At 33.6% G+C, this 16,649-nt stretch overlaps 2 long non-coding RNA genes across 9 annotated transcripts in view; one reads left to right on the top strand and one right to left on the bottom strand.

Moving 5' to 3' along the window:
* The window catches only part of LOC143677607 (uncharacterized), a 359,256-nt gene that overhangs the window by 79,010 nt on the left and 263,597 nt on the right, over window positions 1-16,649 (bottom strand). The gene's annotated exons all lie outside the window — the stretch shown is intronic.
* The window catches only part of LOC143677608 (uncharacterized), a 236,072-nt gene that overhangs the window by 59,596 nt on the left and 159,827 nt on the right, over window positions 1-16,649 (top strand). For 2 of the 5 annotated variants that reach the window (XR_013172749.1, XR_013172747.1), the window contains 3 exons: window positions 8,135-8,348; window positions 10,184-10,231; window positions 10,970-11,173. This is a non-coding gene — a long non-coding RNA (uncharacterized LOC143677608). Of the gene's footprint in view, window positions 1-8,134; window positions 8,349-9,471; window positions 9,988-10,183; window positions 10,232-10,969; window positions 11,174-16,649 lie in introns of those variants that run through there. The other 3 variants (XR_013172750.1, XR_013172751.1, XR_013172748.1) reach the window with 3 other exon arrangements.

The following is a 16,649-nucleotide window of genomic DNA, read 5'->3' as shown; positions in this document are numbered from 1 at the left end:
CTAAGTGAAAAATAAAACCAGAAAGCATAATTTAAAAAGTTCATAGGTATAATTACATGATTTCAAATAGATAGATAAGTAAATAAATAAATATGTCAATAGATAAACATCTAAAAAGATATCTTTGGTACATGAAAAGATAGCATTAAGGGTTAAAACCAAATATCACACTGGGAGATATTTATAATGTGTAAAAATCAGACATTATCACTATCATCATAGGCATTCCTATAAGTTACTAATAAAATAATTTTCCCCTAATAAAAATAAGCAATGGCTATGAATAGGCAATTTATAGAAGAAATGCTACAAGTGACTATTCATATTTATTTTTGTATGCTGAACAGCAGGGTCACATATCAGTCTTTTTCCATGTCAGTAGCCCATTATTGCAGCACCTTTTGTTGAATTTGTTTTTGTTTGTTTGTTTATTTGTTTTTGTTGGTTTCTTTGTTTTGTTTGTTTGGGAAGTGCATGGGCCGAGAATTGAACCGGGTCGCCAGAATTCTACCACTTAACTACCCTCACACCCATAATGACTAATACGTATATATGAAAATATCATCGAAATACTACTGACCAGAGAAATGAGAAGGTTCAGGCTATAATGAGATTCCTATTTTTCTCACTTTAGCAAAATTTAAGAGTGGTCATAGCTAGTGTAAAAAGGGAATGGCATCATTATCCCTCCCATATATGCTGAGGGAATTTCATTTTTAGGGCAATTTGTCAGTATCTATCAAAAATGTATCTTTAAAATACATTTAAAGATATATCTACATAGAATTCTTTATAATAATGAAAACATTGAGGACCACCTGAATAAGCTGAAATAAATTGTGATGCATGTATTCTACACAACTATTTAAAAAAGAGATCCTTAAGTATACTGTCATGAAAGGATTTTCATTATATATATATCTATGTACACACACTGTACACACAGAAGTATACTTTTAAATAAAAACCATATTTGAGTAATCTTAGACTTACAGATAAGTTACAAAGACAGTATGGAGAGTTCTCATGTAGCCCTCATCCAGTTTCCTATGTTATTACCATCTTACATTACTATATATTTGTTGCAATTAAGGAATTAGTATTAGTACATTACTATTAGATAAACTCAACAGTTTATTCTTGTTTCAGTAGTTTTCCCCTAAAATGCTTTAGATGTTCCAAGATCCCATCCAGAATAACAGTGTCGTGTAGTCGCCATGTCTCAGGTTCCTCTGAACTGTAAAATGTTTCAGACTTTACTATTTTTCATGACCTGTAATGTTTTAAGCCTAAAAAATTAAAAATTGCTGAAAGAGTATAAGCCAGTAAGGAAAATCCATAATTGAGCATTAAAAAAAAAACAATGAGCCCATTATCTGCAATCAAGCTTCACTGTTCAAATAGTAGGAAAGAGTGGATCTTTGAATTTAAAGGTAGTAAAATAATAGTCTTTGGAAGTTGGCAGAAGAAAGGGAAGGAAAAAGCCCTGGCTCTGACTTTTAGGCAAGCTGACATTTGAGCTCTTCCTTCTAGGATATATCTTAGGCCTGAGATGTGGAGTTGGTCATTGATGACAGGGCTAGTGCAGATGCTAGAGTAGTGACCTAACAGTACAGCTCCTGGAAGCACCAGTCTTTAGTGGGACCATGGCATGCACAACCCAACTATGCTGTACATGTGCCAATCCACAACTTCTGGGCATTCCAGAAGTTTGAGGCTTACTTTCAAGACCAAAAACAACTCTGACATGACCCACCACTCATGGATTACACAGAAATCACATTCTGCAATCCCTCTGCTTAGTTGTGCTTGTTGGTTCAAATATTTGGAGCTAGACTGTGTGATGCAGTTGGCACATGAAGTATCCTCATTAAGAATCCATATTCTTTGGAAGCTAAGTCAAAGGCTACACATGTCACTGAGTCTGCTCAATGTATCTGTAGTTAACAAAGTGAATATTAGGAATCATTTTTCAATTGTGTAATGTGTAACTCAATATATAGAGCTAGCTAGACTTGTTTAGACCAGCACTTTAGCCATTGTAAATAGGTTACATAAATCTGGTCAATAGGAAACTTCAGAGAAAGGACTTTCTCTGTCTTATTCTGCCCACTTAATAAGGGGATTCTGTTTCCTAATCCAATTCAAATTTTATCTTATTTGTCTCTGAGCAGTTATTTCATAGGAGCTTATCAGAATCCTGAAAGTGATAATGTGTTCTACATTAAAGTTATATACAGGTTGTATGTTTTTGCGTGTCTGTAGGCTAAAATGTTTACATGTGTTGAAAACTGGACCTGCATCTTGCTTTTATTGAAACATTTCACCTCGTAGTGATGGCATGGGGAAGGAAAACCATATTTTTCAATTACCTATAACCATTGAGGGCTGCCTACTCTCCTCACAGAGAACATACATCTGAGAAAAGTTTAATTGGGATAGGACAAGTTCTTAACAGTGGGTCTCAGCTTGAAATTCTGGAGAGAAATGGTCACACGTTGATTTATTTTGTCAAGGTGGGGAAATAGAGGAGTGAACACTCTGAGTTCAGAAAAAGATGTTAAGAAAATAACGTAAGCTGTGGTCATTCATGGGGATAAGGGGAAGAAACTGTGAACTTTCACTTCTGATACTTACAAATTTTGTATGCAGCAATACATTTCTTTCAGAATGTGTGCTCCCTGTGTGTGTGTGTGTATGTGAGTGTATATTTCTATGCATGTAAATCTGTGGATAAGTTTTATCATACTAATTTTAGCTTAGTAGCATGGCTTTTTTTTTTTTTTTTTTCTTTTAGCTGAGATTGAAGTGGGTACCTGATGATTTACTTACTTGGAAAGGATTTTGTCTCCAGGTGTGAATTGTTAAAAAAAGAAACAAAGAAGTCACATTTGCTTTGTCAAATACCATGCAAATGAATTCTTTTTCAAATTTAAACTTAAATCAAGTAATTCACTTATAGAAAAAGTGTTACAAAGCTATGCATTGCATGGTACAATATCTGACACTGAATACATAGGCAATGTTTTATTTCTTTTTTCCCTATTAAGACTTGAATTGCATTAGCAATTTAGAAGTTCTCCATGTTTATAGAACTAAAATTAAAACCTCATTTTTTGATTCAGGAACTATTTTTTGAATGTCTACTATATAACATATATTGTGTACTAAGAAACAATTTGATGCTGTGTAATGTGACCTAAATAAATAACTCAGGCCAGTGATGGTCTTTGAGGGTTGGGGCAAAAAAACAGATATCCCTATCCCCCAAATGACAGGAAACATTCAGGCTCTTTTTGTAGTGAATTTATTTTTGTATGCTGTATGACAGGGCCACATTTCATTCTTTTTCCATGTGAGTATCCCGTTATTGCAGCACCATTTGTTGAATTTTTGTTTGTTTTGCTTGCTTTGTTTTTTGGAAAGTACATGGGCTGGGAATCAACCCTGGGTTTCCCGTAAGGCTCTTCTTTAATCTTCATCTTGATCATCTCCCCTGGTACCTTCCCTCTGGATAAGGAGCCCTACAATTTTCTCTTCCTCTGCTTTAGGGTTATATTGTTTTCATCATATATTCAGGGACAGGGAGGTTGTGCAACTTCTTTAATTAGATTTATTTAAGACCTCAAATTTCCTCTGCTTGAAATAGATGATAATACATACTTATGTTTATTGAAAAAGATTTAAGGAACTATACATATAAATTAGTATAGAACGTTTTCTTAATGTTAGGTGTTATCCCTGTTGGCATATGTAACATCACTACCACCACCACCACCATCATCATCATCATACTTGTTAATCTATACAAATCATTTTTAAAGTTGTTTTTGCTACTTGAATATCACATGGAAATAATAACTCAAATAAACAGATTTTTGTTTGTCTATAACTGCTTTAGTTACAAAACAGGGCTGTTTTGTATGTAGGATCAAGAACGCTTCCAAATCAATAAGGAACAAAAGGCAAATAATCCAGTAGCAAAGTGGTTAGGACTTGAACAAGCATTTACAAGACAAATTATCCAAATGCCCAGTAAATGTATGAATTGCATTCAAATTCATTAGTAGTTAGGGAAATATAAAATGAAATCACAAACAGATTTCCGTATACACCTTTGAGAAGGGCTAAAATGAAAATTACTGACAATTCCAAGTGTTGTGAAAGATGTGGGGAGTAGGTATTTCATACATGGCATTGGGACTGCAAAATGGTAAATTCACCCTGGAAAACTGTTAGACATTTTCTACTAAACCTAGTCATTCACCTATATTGTGGTTCTTAGCTATAAACCCAACAGCACTATTTGCATTAGTCAAAACCTGGAAACTACAAATGCTCAACAAAAAGGTAGAATGGATTAAAGAAAATAGTGTGGTTTATGAAATACTGTGTAGTATATAGAATATTATAAAGCAATGTAAATGAAAAAAATTACCCCTACAAACAAAAAATATGGATTAATGAGCAGTCACAATGATATGAGTAAAAGAAGCCAGATACAAAAGAGCACAAAGAATTAAAAACCCAACAAAATTAATCTGTGATGATGGAAATAAGAGTTAGTAATTTTCTTTGAAAAGGGGACTAGAAAAGAGGAGGTGGGCATGATGGTGTTTATGGAGATGCTGTTGATGTTTTATTTCTTATTCTGAGTAGAAATTATATGAGCCTGTTCAATTTGAGGAAATTTGTAGAGTTGTATGTGATTATTATTTATATATTACATTTGTATGTAATTATATATATATGCCCTTGTATTTATTCATTACTTTAATGTGTTTATTATATTTCAATTTAGAAAGTATAAAAATAACAAAATACCTATTTCACTCATAGGCGGCAATGTAATTCACTTAAGTTGTAGGTGGAAATCAGTTTGTGGTTTTTTGTTTTCTTTAGAGAAGTGAGAGGGTTGAGTCTCATAGGTGGGCAGATTAGGTGTTAGTATTAACTTGGTAAAAAATATAGATATGTGGAGAGAGGGAATGGTAGATATTATGTGCCATATTTCTCAGGTTTCTAAATTCAATTTACTTCTCTAATGTTAAGAAATTTATTGAATGAAAGTCTGTGCTGTTTAGTACAAATTTGAGGTTTGGCCATTAAAAGCTAAGCATTAGCTTCTGGATTTTAGATCAGAAGTTATATCATCTGAGATGGATTCCTACTCATGGGTTTTTGGATTATGATAGAAATTTAAATTTCTTATAGAAAGGCAAAAGACACTCTTCCTTGAAAGGAAGCTGGTATCAGCTCCTCCCAAATGGTATATGTGATAAATAATTACAATTCTTGACATTTATTCAGTTTTTAATAAAGGTGGGTCTTAAGAGTATCATGTCTCTTTATTGCTTTCTTTCACTTATGTTTTTTTGTTTCAAATTAGTAATAATTTTTTTGTCAATCTCCAAAATATGGCCTTAGTCAATGACTCACATATCTGCTGCTACTACCATGGTCCAAGCCACAGATATATCTCCCACCTGATCTAGAGTGCTCTGTTTCTTTGCTGGTGTCTCTGTTTCTACCTAAGCCCATGTTTAGAGTTCAGATTCTCACAGGTGCCCCTGATGGGACACATGGCCTGGAACAGGTAGCTCCTAATTCCATTTGCTGAGCCCAGTTTCAATCACAGGTCCCTCTGTGTGCAGCACGGTTTCAACTCCAACTCATTGCTGCATCTTTGGGTTCCCTCATTATTTCTGGTATTTTCAGATTTCATTTTATTAGGTTGGCTATGAATTTATATAAAATATTTAAGCCACATTTTATTCAATACTTTTACATTTAAGAATTTATATTCTTTCCTCTAATCAGCCTGACATCTTGACTATAAGTCTCTAAACATATCCTGTTGGCAAAAAATCACATGATTATGTTGCAATTGACTGGTAATATTCTACTTTACACTGCACTTCCTATATATTCTCATTTTATACTTATTACATACCATCTTTTAGGAATATAGAATATTTCCTTTTATTGTTCCAATAGATAAAAGGGTAAATTTGAACATTTTGACTCACTTAAGATGAAATATTTTCTAAGTAGTGATTTTATTTATGTTAACATACTTTTCCTAAGAAAACCACAGCAAAATAAGAATTGAAAGAACATAGTAAAGAAAATCAACCTAAATCCCAATCCATAGAAGTAAAAATTATCAATTTTAGATGGACATTTGTTCTAGGCTTCACTCAATGCATAAATAACAAGTTAATTAAATGGATAAATAATTCAGATTCTAAGATTTTACCACACAAGCTTTTCAAATAAAATAGTATTAAGCTGGATTTAACATATGAAAATAATCACAAAGCAAAATATAAGAATTACTGAACTTAATGCAAGATACCTAAATTTTTTCTCTAAGTTAAAAAAAATATAAATACAGAAATCTGTTTTTAAGATAAAAACATTTTACCTTAAATATGGTGTACTTGAATTTTCATTATTGATTAAATGAAGAAATTTTCAGTAATATATATCTCCAGTCCACTATTTCTTAATATTTATTTATTTTTAACTTGTCAAAATTTATAGTATTAATATTCTAAACCATAATTTGCTTTTAGTATTGCTCTCTAATGCTTTAATAACATGGTCTCTACTTCAAGATATTTTGATTAAACTCTAAATCGTTTGATTTCACTTCAGATAGTCAGTTATCATCCACAGAGACTTAAATAATGAGAAAAAAGTATTTTATAATTGCTTACATGGTTTCTACTTTGAATTCTCTTTATACCTTGTCTAGATCCAGATTTGAATTTGGCATCCTATCCTTTTCCTTCTACCTGATTGATTTCCTTTTCCTTTACTTGAAGTTGTCTCCTGAGGATGAATTCTTTCAGCTTTTTGTATGGTTGAAAATGTCTATCTTTGCTTTTGACAGGTATTTTTTAATGGATAAATAATTCTAGGCTGATAGTTATTTACTTCCTTACTTTAACGATGCTGTCCCACTGCATTCTGAATTAGATAATAATTTCTGATAAGTCACCATCTTTCTCATCTGTGTTCCTTTGTACCTATGTATCTTTTTTCTGAGCTGAATTTTTTTTTATTACTTGTTTTAAACAATTTGATTTTAATTTGCATTGTGTAGTTTTGTTTTGTTTTTTTCACATTTCTTTTTCTTGAGGTTTGCTGAGCTCCTGGGATGTGCGGATTTATAATTTCCATCAAATACAAGATATGACTTGACAGAGTTTTTCAAATATGTTTTCTGTCTCTCCCCTGTCCTAAAGGGCTTCCAAACACAGGTATATTAGGTCACTTCAAGTTGTTTCACAGAAGGGTTTCAGATCACTGTTGTTTCATTGGATGTCTAATTTTTTTGTTAGACGCTAGATATTGAAAATTTTACATTATTGGGTGCTATTTTTGCATTCCTATAAATACTCTTGAGCTTTGTTCTGGAACACAGTTATTGCTCAGAAAAAGTTTGAACCTTTAGATCTTGTTTCTAAACTGTTCTGTGGGTGCAGAACAATGTTTAATCTAGGGCTAATTTTGTCTTTCCACTAAAACAAAACCTTCTGGGTACTCTGTTCAATTTACTAGGAATTAGGAGGTTTTCTATCCTGGCTGATGAAAATGAAAACTATCCCTGGCCCTGTGTGAGGACCATGGATTTTTTCCTCTAACTCTTATAGTTGGTTCCTTTCCTGGTCTTTGGTTGTTTCCTCACAATCATATGGTGATCAGGATTCAGTGGAGATGCTTTGTAGACCTCCACTGCTCTCTCTTTTTCAGCTCTTTTATCTCTAGTACTTTTGTCAGTGAATGCTGTCTACTTTGGCCTGCTGGACCCCTACCTCCATCTTCTCAACTCAAGGAGATAACCAAACCTCATCTGAGTCTCTCTCTCTTGCACTGCAGCTTGAAACATCTCTTTAGGCAAGAATTTGGCCAGTCTTAGGACTCACTTAATTGACTTCCCATTTCTCAGACTTTCCTGTCCTTTGTCACCTGATGTCCAGTATCTTGAAAAAATAGTGATTTACATTTATTTTCAGTATTTTTATTTGTTTCATGGAGGAATATATGAACCCTGAACAAATGAACCCTGAAATATCAGAGACTATTGCACAGTTTATTTCTCATTCACGCTATATATCCACCACAGGTTGTTAGAAGACACTGATCCTCATAGTCACTCAGGCCTGAAATTGATGAAGATTCTACCTTCAAGAATGGTGCTAGTCATTACAGGAAGAAAAGAAAGAGGAGGCAGGTCTCACACCTACATTTCTTCTCACCCCTACTCATCATAACTAATCATGCAGCCACACCCAACTGCAGATGGGCCAGAAATTTTAGATGCACACATGGAATATTTGGTAAGCATTACTCTTTCTGTCATAGCTGGGTATACAATTATCAGGTCATGATGTTTTACACTGAACTATGCACACCTTTTTTTTTTTTTTTAACTCTTTTTTGACATAGATAGTTACAATATTTGAATTTTCCACTAAGTAACTGGTTGACTTGAATTTATTGTTCATTAGCTTTTTCAAAAAAGGATAATAGGTGTTATATTGCCAAAGTTTTCTCATGTTTAAGAATGTTTCCTTGTCTTCAAAAAGAGCAATTTGTTCATGAATAATATTATTTAGTCCCATTTTTCTCCCCTTAAAACATCATAAGCATTTCTCCATTATTTTTATGCCTTAAGTATTAAACTGGAGAAGTTTCATGCTATCCTGATTTTTCCCCTGTATGGGATAAATTTCCTAGGTAAAGGTTCTAATAACTTGCTTGAAATATGTTTTAGTGCATTCAGAGGTTGATTAGACTATGATGGTTTTAAGTAGTGACCTCCATCTCAGCACTTTGATTTTCAATGTATGTCTATTGTTTATTTAATTTTTTTACTCATCAGAATTAATTTAGTCATGTTGTTTTGGGAGTCAATTTATAGTCTTTACTCTTATTCTTTTTCTTTCATCCTTTCCTGCTTTTTTTTTAAAAAAAAAAGGTTATATTTTATATACTATATGGCAGGGGTCACATTTTATTTTTTTTTCCATGTGAGTATCCCGTTGTTGCAGCGCCATTTTTTGAATTTTTGTTTGGTTTTTCTTTCTTTCTTTGCTTGTTTGTTTGTTTTTGGGAAGTTCATGGGCCAGGAATCGAACCCGGGTCTCCCACTTGGAAGGTGAGAGTTCTACCGCTGAACTATCCTGGCACCCCCATTGTATTTTATTTAATTCATGTTTTTATTAAGTTATTCTCTAGGTAAGATATGAGTGTATTTTTTTCTCCTTCAAATCATGCTTTCTTCAGGAGTTTATTATCTCTTATACATTTTGTGCTCCTATTTTATTGTCCTTATCCCTTGTCTAGCCTTCCTTTTTCCTTCCTTCCATCATTCTTTCCTCCCTCCTCTCTTGCTGTGGTACATTTGCACAGAATACATGATGTTTTCTCCTGTGTAAAGTCGATGTTTCTGGCTCACAGTCCCCATGACCAGGTCGTGATACAAGATGTTGATGAGGATTGCAGTCACCTGTGTGTGTGTTACCCCGTCACCTCGGAGCAGGTCTGCTTATCTTCCACTCCAAGTTATAGTTTGGGAAACTGGGCACAGAATTTCATATACTTGTCTATAATGAGACCAAAAGTGTGAAGTAAAAGCAAGAACAAAGCCTGAGTGAGTAATGCTGGCCCTGGGCTGTGACTTCTCTTGTTAGATTTTGATCCTGCTTTAGGGATATGTCCTATTTTCACAACAATATTTTCCAGGTTTGTTTCAAACCCAAATTAAACATGTAACTGTGAAGCCTGTACTTCCACCCGAGTTAGCGTCTGTTCTCACTCATCTCAATCATTTCTACTCCTCATTGTGCCAAGAAGCAGGGATTAGTGATATGAATCCATCTTTAATAGTTTGAGATTGAGGAGAAGATTTCATCTGGGCTCTCAACATGCTGCTTGGCTGCTTCCACCTAGAAACCTGTCATTTTTTCTCATTAGTAAAAAGTCACTAAGTTTAGTCTATACCCAAGGGGCAAGGAATTCGTTTCTGCCAGAGGCAGGTGTACCAAAGAATGAATGTATATAATTTAGCACTACCATAATCTGCTTTCTGGCTCCCAATTATTTACCTTTCACCCACAAGCAAAATGCACTCACCCCCGTCTAAGACCCCTACATTTTCATTCCTTTACAGGGTTTTTCTCAGCTCAAAATCCAGGATGTTGATATAAATCGGTTCCAGGTATGTATAAAGTTCCTTGGATATAATTATTTAAATAAAGTTTCTCAAATATACCTCTTCTGGCTTTGAACACTTGTGGATTAACAAGAAAAATCATCTGCCCTCAACACACCCAGCAGGAAGTGATGGCCCAGGCATAGGATAACTGCTCAAGGAGAAGGGAATTAAGCTCCACTAATGGAAGAACTACCCAAGAATTCATGGACAGATTTTAAAGTCACCATACCCTGATAAGCTCATAATTGAATTTGGCTGTTTATGACCATCCTTCCTTCACTGTCTATTTTTCTTCCAGTTCATAGAGATAAAAATGAGGAGCTCTGTGGATCCTCCCACATCCTCATGAAGACGAGCTTTTACTCTCAGCATTATTCCTTGGGCTCAAAAGGTTATTTCCACAGGCTCCTTCCTTTTCCTTTTATTTTCTTCTCTCAAAATCTGGGGAAGTAAGAATGCTCACTATTTTTCTCAATTCATCTTTTTATTTTTTTCTATTATTACTGCAAGTAGAACGGAACATGCTCAACTCTGCCTTGCTACCCTGGCATCTGCAAACTTCCCCACTGTATCTCAAAGTACGTGTCATGAAGTTGTGCTCCCTTCTTTGCTCAGTACTGTCTGAGAGTTTTGTCAGGACTAACTTGTTTTTAATTTTGTTGCACACTGAGGGAAAGGTACTCTGTGATATGATCTGACTTGTTGTCTTTACCAAGGACTTGTCTTTACACTTGATTATAGATGGGAGGAAGTGGACCCTGGAGTGGGACCTGCACTTTGTCTTTCTGATCCCATTTCAGTGTTCTCTCTCTGCCACGGACATGTCTCCTGAGAATGGGAATCTTTTATTCAAGTAAGCAAAGACTGCCTGAACTTTTCTCCTATGTTTCATTATTCAAAGTCATTGATGAGGTTGTGGCTTTGTAAAAAGCACATAGGTAGTGTTCTAGCCCATTTGTTCTGAAATGTAAAACATTTTAACATCTCTATTTATAGTGATATTTACCTAATACTTATCTTATTCTCACATCTATGATATAAAGTGAATAAAAAAAATAGGACCATAATTTGGATTACAGATTATGGTCCACAATGTTAAGTTTCTATGTTGACTTTACATAGATTTTTATCTTTATCTTTATAATTTTCAGACGTCTTTTAAAGGAGGTCTTTTAAAATCCAATCTATTATTTGATGAAATGGACTTTTCCTCTTTTCTAGAGAGAACAATAAGTTTAATAGAGGTTTCTGTGTATTCAGTGTCACACAACCTGTTCAAATTAGCATCAGGTCAGGAACTGTGACCTAAAACAGCTTCTGCTCTCTCAAACTCACTACATCCTTGATTCATATACTTTTGCCTAAAATATGCATACACACACACACACACACACACGTACACCTACACACTAATCATAAGTAACCATGTTAGTAATTGCAATTTGTTAAGAGGCCAAGAAGAACAAAGAAGTTTTTACTTCTTGCTAATTATTGACTTTAACATTTTTTTTTTGATGAAGACTTGGCTAGAAAAATGACGATGAACTATTTTTCATTCAGTGACATATTAATGTCTTGACAGAATAATAACTTTTCCCTGATTTGAATTAATTACTCCCAAACAATGGCAAAGCTTCTAATTTTAGAGATAGGTTTTACTTACATTGATGCCTGAAATGCAGGAAGGATAATACAGCTTAGAAACTGAACATGAAAACCAGATTTTGTGCACATACAAAACTCCAAAGAAAACTGCATAACATCCTTGTTGATCAGGCTACCACGTAGTAATACCATGGAGTCATTCTTATAGTAAAGCCATATATACCAACATGACAGAATTATATGGTGCTGGAGGGGAAGATGGCACTTTATAAGGATTTTATTTGAAAATAATCTTAATGGATTTTTAAAACTAGTGTAAAATTGTGGCTTTGAAAGCAAGAACATATGGTGAAAATATTCTCTTGAATAGAGGGCTTTGTATGATATAAGTGCCTGCTACTTCTGCATTGTCTCAAGATGGAGTAACAAAGATCAGAGCTGTAATGGTTTTCAAATATTGAACATTAGACAACACAAGATTATGATTCCCAAAAGAATGAAAATAGAATTGCAAAACTGATGCCTGAAAGCAATTCCTAGGACTCACTGAATGGGGTGGGGTGGGGGTGTCTCAAACAGAAACCAGCAGTCTCAAGGAGTTGAGGAGACAGATCATTTTTGCAGAAATGGAAGGTCCTCAGGAATTCTACTGAAGATATTTAATTCAGAGTTTAAAATCTTCCCACAAAGAAATATCTAAGTGTAGATGCAATAAAGGTAAAACTGTTGTTATTTGCAGATGATATGATTGTTTACAATTCTAAGGAACCTACCAAAAAATATTCCAGGAACTAATAAGTTGAGTTTAAAGCTCAATATAAAAAAATCAATTCTGCTTCTTTATACTAGCAATATAGAATGAAATTGTAAAAGCAGCACTATTTCATAAAAATATGAAATACTTAGAATGAATTTTAAGAATACTTGCTGACTATATACCCTGAATAGCACCATATTTGCTGAGAGAAATTATAAAAACACTAACTAAGTGAGGAGGGATACCTTATTCATGGATTGGAAGACTCAGTATTATTACAATAGTAGCTCTCCACAAATTGATGTACAGATTCCATGCAATCACAATCAAAATGTTTTAGAACATGACAAATCTATTCTAAAATTTATACAAAAGAACTCAAATAGCCTACTCACTGAATGGGGTGGGGTGGGGGTGGGGTCTCAAACAGAAACCAGCAGTCTCAGGGAGTTGAGGAGACAGATCATTTGTGCAAAAAAAACGAAGTTGGAAGACTAACTTCACCTGTTTTCAAGACTTCCAATTAAGCTACAATAACCAACCTAATATAATATTTACATGTCAATAGATAAATAAATCAATAGAATACATACAATGGGAAGTCAAAAATAGTCCTATACATATAGAGATAAATGTGTACAGGGGAAAAGATAATCTTTTAAATAATAGTCCTGGGATCATTGGATACTTATAAGCAAAAATAAACAAACAAACAAATAAGAGAGGGAAAGAACTTGAATCCATACCTCACCTCACAATAATACGTAAAAATTAATTAAAATTGATCACAGGACTCCACGTAAAATCTAAATCTATGCTATAGAATGTCTAGGAAAAAAATAGGAGAAAATTTCTTTGTGAACCTGAATTAAGCAAAGATAAAATAAATGTGACACCAAAAGCAAAATCCGTAACAGAACAAATTGATAAATTGGAAATCATCAAAAGGCATGTTAATAGTATAAAAAGGCAAGTCATAAAATAAAAGTATTTTAAAACATATAACAAAATGACATGTCCATAATATAACTTCTCAGAAGTCAATAATATGAAAACAATTCAATTAACAGAGATAAAAAATTAAACAGGAGTTTCACCAAAAAATCTACACAGATGGCAACTAAGCACATAAAGAATGGTTAAACATTATTAGACACTAGGGAAATACAAATTATAAACTATAATGAAAAACTACTATATACCTATTAGGATTGGTAAAATTGAAAAGGTAGACTATACCAAATTTTGGCAAAGATGTGGAGGAATTAGGACCCTCTTACACTGCTAGTAGGAGTGTAAAGTGTGATATCACTTTGAAATATAGGTATGTAGTTTCTTCAATGTTTTCAAGATTATATATACAGCTACCATATGGTCTAGACATGATATTGCTAGGTATTTACCCAAGAGAAAAAGATATATCCATACAAAAACTTGTAAACACATGTCCATAAGAAGTTTATTTCTAAATAGCCAAAATTGAAAAAAGCCCAGATCTCCATCAAGTGAACGGATAAGCAAACAATGATATATCCATACAATGATACACTGTTCAGCAATAAAAAGGTGTGGATTATATAATATACATACTATAACACATAGGAACATCAAAATAATAATTCTGAGTGAAAGAAACAAGACAAAAGAAAAAAAGATATCTTGTGCTATTCTCTTTACATAGACTCCTAGGAAATGTAAGCTAATACATTGTTACTGAAAGCAGATGCATAGTTGCCTGGCAACAGAGGAGGGGAGGAGGCAGGAAGGGGCAAGAGTGAGGATCACAAAAGGGCACAAAAACATTTGGAGGTTATGGTTAAGTTTGCTATCTTTATAGTAGTGAGGATTTCACAGATGTGAAAATTTATCAAATTGTACACTTCAAATCTATGCAGCTTACTGTTTGTCAATTCTCCTGAACAAAGCTGCTAAAAACAGTTGACAAAATTCAAAGAAGGCTATAATGGAGGAAAAAAAAACATGTAAAAGAAACATTAAACAAATGAGATGATGGCTAGAACTACATCAGAAACTGCAATAAACATAAATAGACTAAATACTTTTACTAAACAGATTTTAACATTGGATGTAAATCCAAACATAACTATACATTATTTACAAGATTGATACATTACTATAAGAGCTCACAGAATTTCAAAGTAAAGGGAAGGAAATGCTAAGCTATTTATATACTAATCATTAGAAAGCAGGTTCAAATATATAAGCAGTCAAAAAAAGTAGACATTAAAATAAAAATTGTTGCTAGAGAAAAAGAGACATTTTATAATGACTAAGATATCAGTTCAATGGAAAGATATCACAGCCATAAAATGATAAATGCATTCACATCCAATCACATTGCTTTAAAATATTTCAAACAGAATTAAAAGGAGAAATGGAAAAAATACAAAATCATAATGGGAGACATTAAGTCAAAATTGTAAACAGCTGATATAAAAAGCAGACAAAAACCTGTGAGGATATGGAAGATATGAAGAGAAAGACAAAGAAAACATATCATACGAAATGGACAGTGATGGATCATTGCATCTGTTCTAGTTTGTAAGAGTTGCCAGATTGCAATATGCCAGAAATGGAATAGCATCTATAAGGGGAATTTCATAAGTTACAAGTTTACATTTCTAAGCCTATAAAAATGTCCAAACTAAGACATCCAGGTAAATATACCCTAATTCAAGGAAGACTGATGGGTTAGGTACACTTTTGTCAGCTGGGTAGTCATGTGGCTGGCATCTGTTAGTCCCCTGCTCCTGGGCTCTGTTGCTTTCAGCCTCTGCTCCTGTGGGTTCCTCGCTTTGCTTCTCCAGGGCTAGCCCTCATTTCTTAGCTTCCCTTGGCTCCCCCTAGGTTCTGGCTTGCTTAATATCTCATGGAAAACCACATGGCACTGTCTTCTAGGCTCCAAGCATCTCCAAACATCCATGTCTCCGTTCTCCAAGTGTCCGCATCTGTGTCAGTTCTGCTCTCTCCAAAATATGTCCTCTTTTAAAGGATTCTAGTAAACTAATCAAGACCCAGATAGAATGGGTGGAGTCACATCTCCATCTAATCAAAAGATTACACCCATAACTGAGCATGTTACATCTCCATGGAGATAATCTAACAAAAAGTTTCTACCTAGAATAATCAGAATTAAAAGACAGCTGCTCCCACAAAAATGGATCAGGATTAAAACATAGCTTTTCTGGGGTACATAATAGCTTCAAACCAGCACAGCATCCAGTAGTAGAAGAATTTGCATTCTCATCACTGTGCATAAGATATTTAGTAAAATTGACCATATGCTTTGTCAGAAAGAAAGCCTCATGTATTTCTAAACATATGCATTAGGTAATAAATGCTCTCATTTAAATTGAATTAAGCCAGAAAGCAATAACCAATAGATAAATAGAGGAACTTCAGATGTAGAAATCAAACAATATATTTCAAAATAATCCATGGATTTAAAGAGCCAAAACAGAAATTAGATAATATCTTAAGCTCAACACTAATTGTGAGCTGCATTAAATGAATTGCATAAATGGAAATATGACCTTAAATTCATATGTGAGAAATGAGCAAAGGCTAAAAACTCAATCACAATACCTTATATCTTAGAAATCTAAAACAAACAACAAAACAACAATAACAACATATATAGCAAATCAAATCTAAGAAAAGTAGAAGAGAAATATAAGAGTACAACTCAATGAAATGCAAACATTACAGTTTGTTCTCTAAAAATATTTTTAAAAAGAATAAACTTCCACAAGAGTGATCAAGAAAAAATAGAGACTGCACAAATTATCAATATTAGGAATAAAAAAATAGAAATATCAACAGAACCTTCTGATATAAAAAAGACAATAATAATATATTATTTTAAAATGTCATAATTTGGAAGGAATGTGCAAGTTCCATGGGAGGATGGAACATAGAAAATCTGACAAAAAAATTAAATATCTTAATGGTCTAATTGCTGTTAAAGAAATCAAATCCCTTCTTTACTTCCTTTTCATAAAGAAAATCTCAGACACAGAAGGCTTCACCAGTAAATTC

The sequence above is a fragment of the Tamandua tetradactyla genome, chromosome 3 (assembly GCF_023851605.1).
Source record: "Tamandua tetradactyla isolate mTamTet1 chromosome 3, mTamTet1.pri, whole genome shotgun sequence".
Classification (NCBI taxonomy): domain Eukaryota; kingdom Metazoa; phylum Chordata; class Mammalia; order Pilosa; family Myrmecophagidae; genus Tamandua; species Tamandua tetradactyla.
This window is presented reverse-complemented; position numbering and strand designations above follow the sequence as displayed.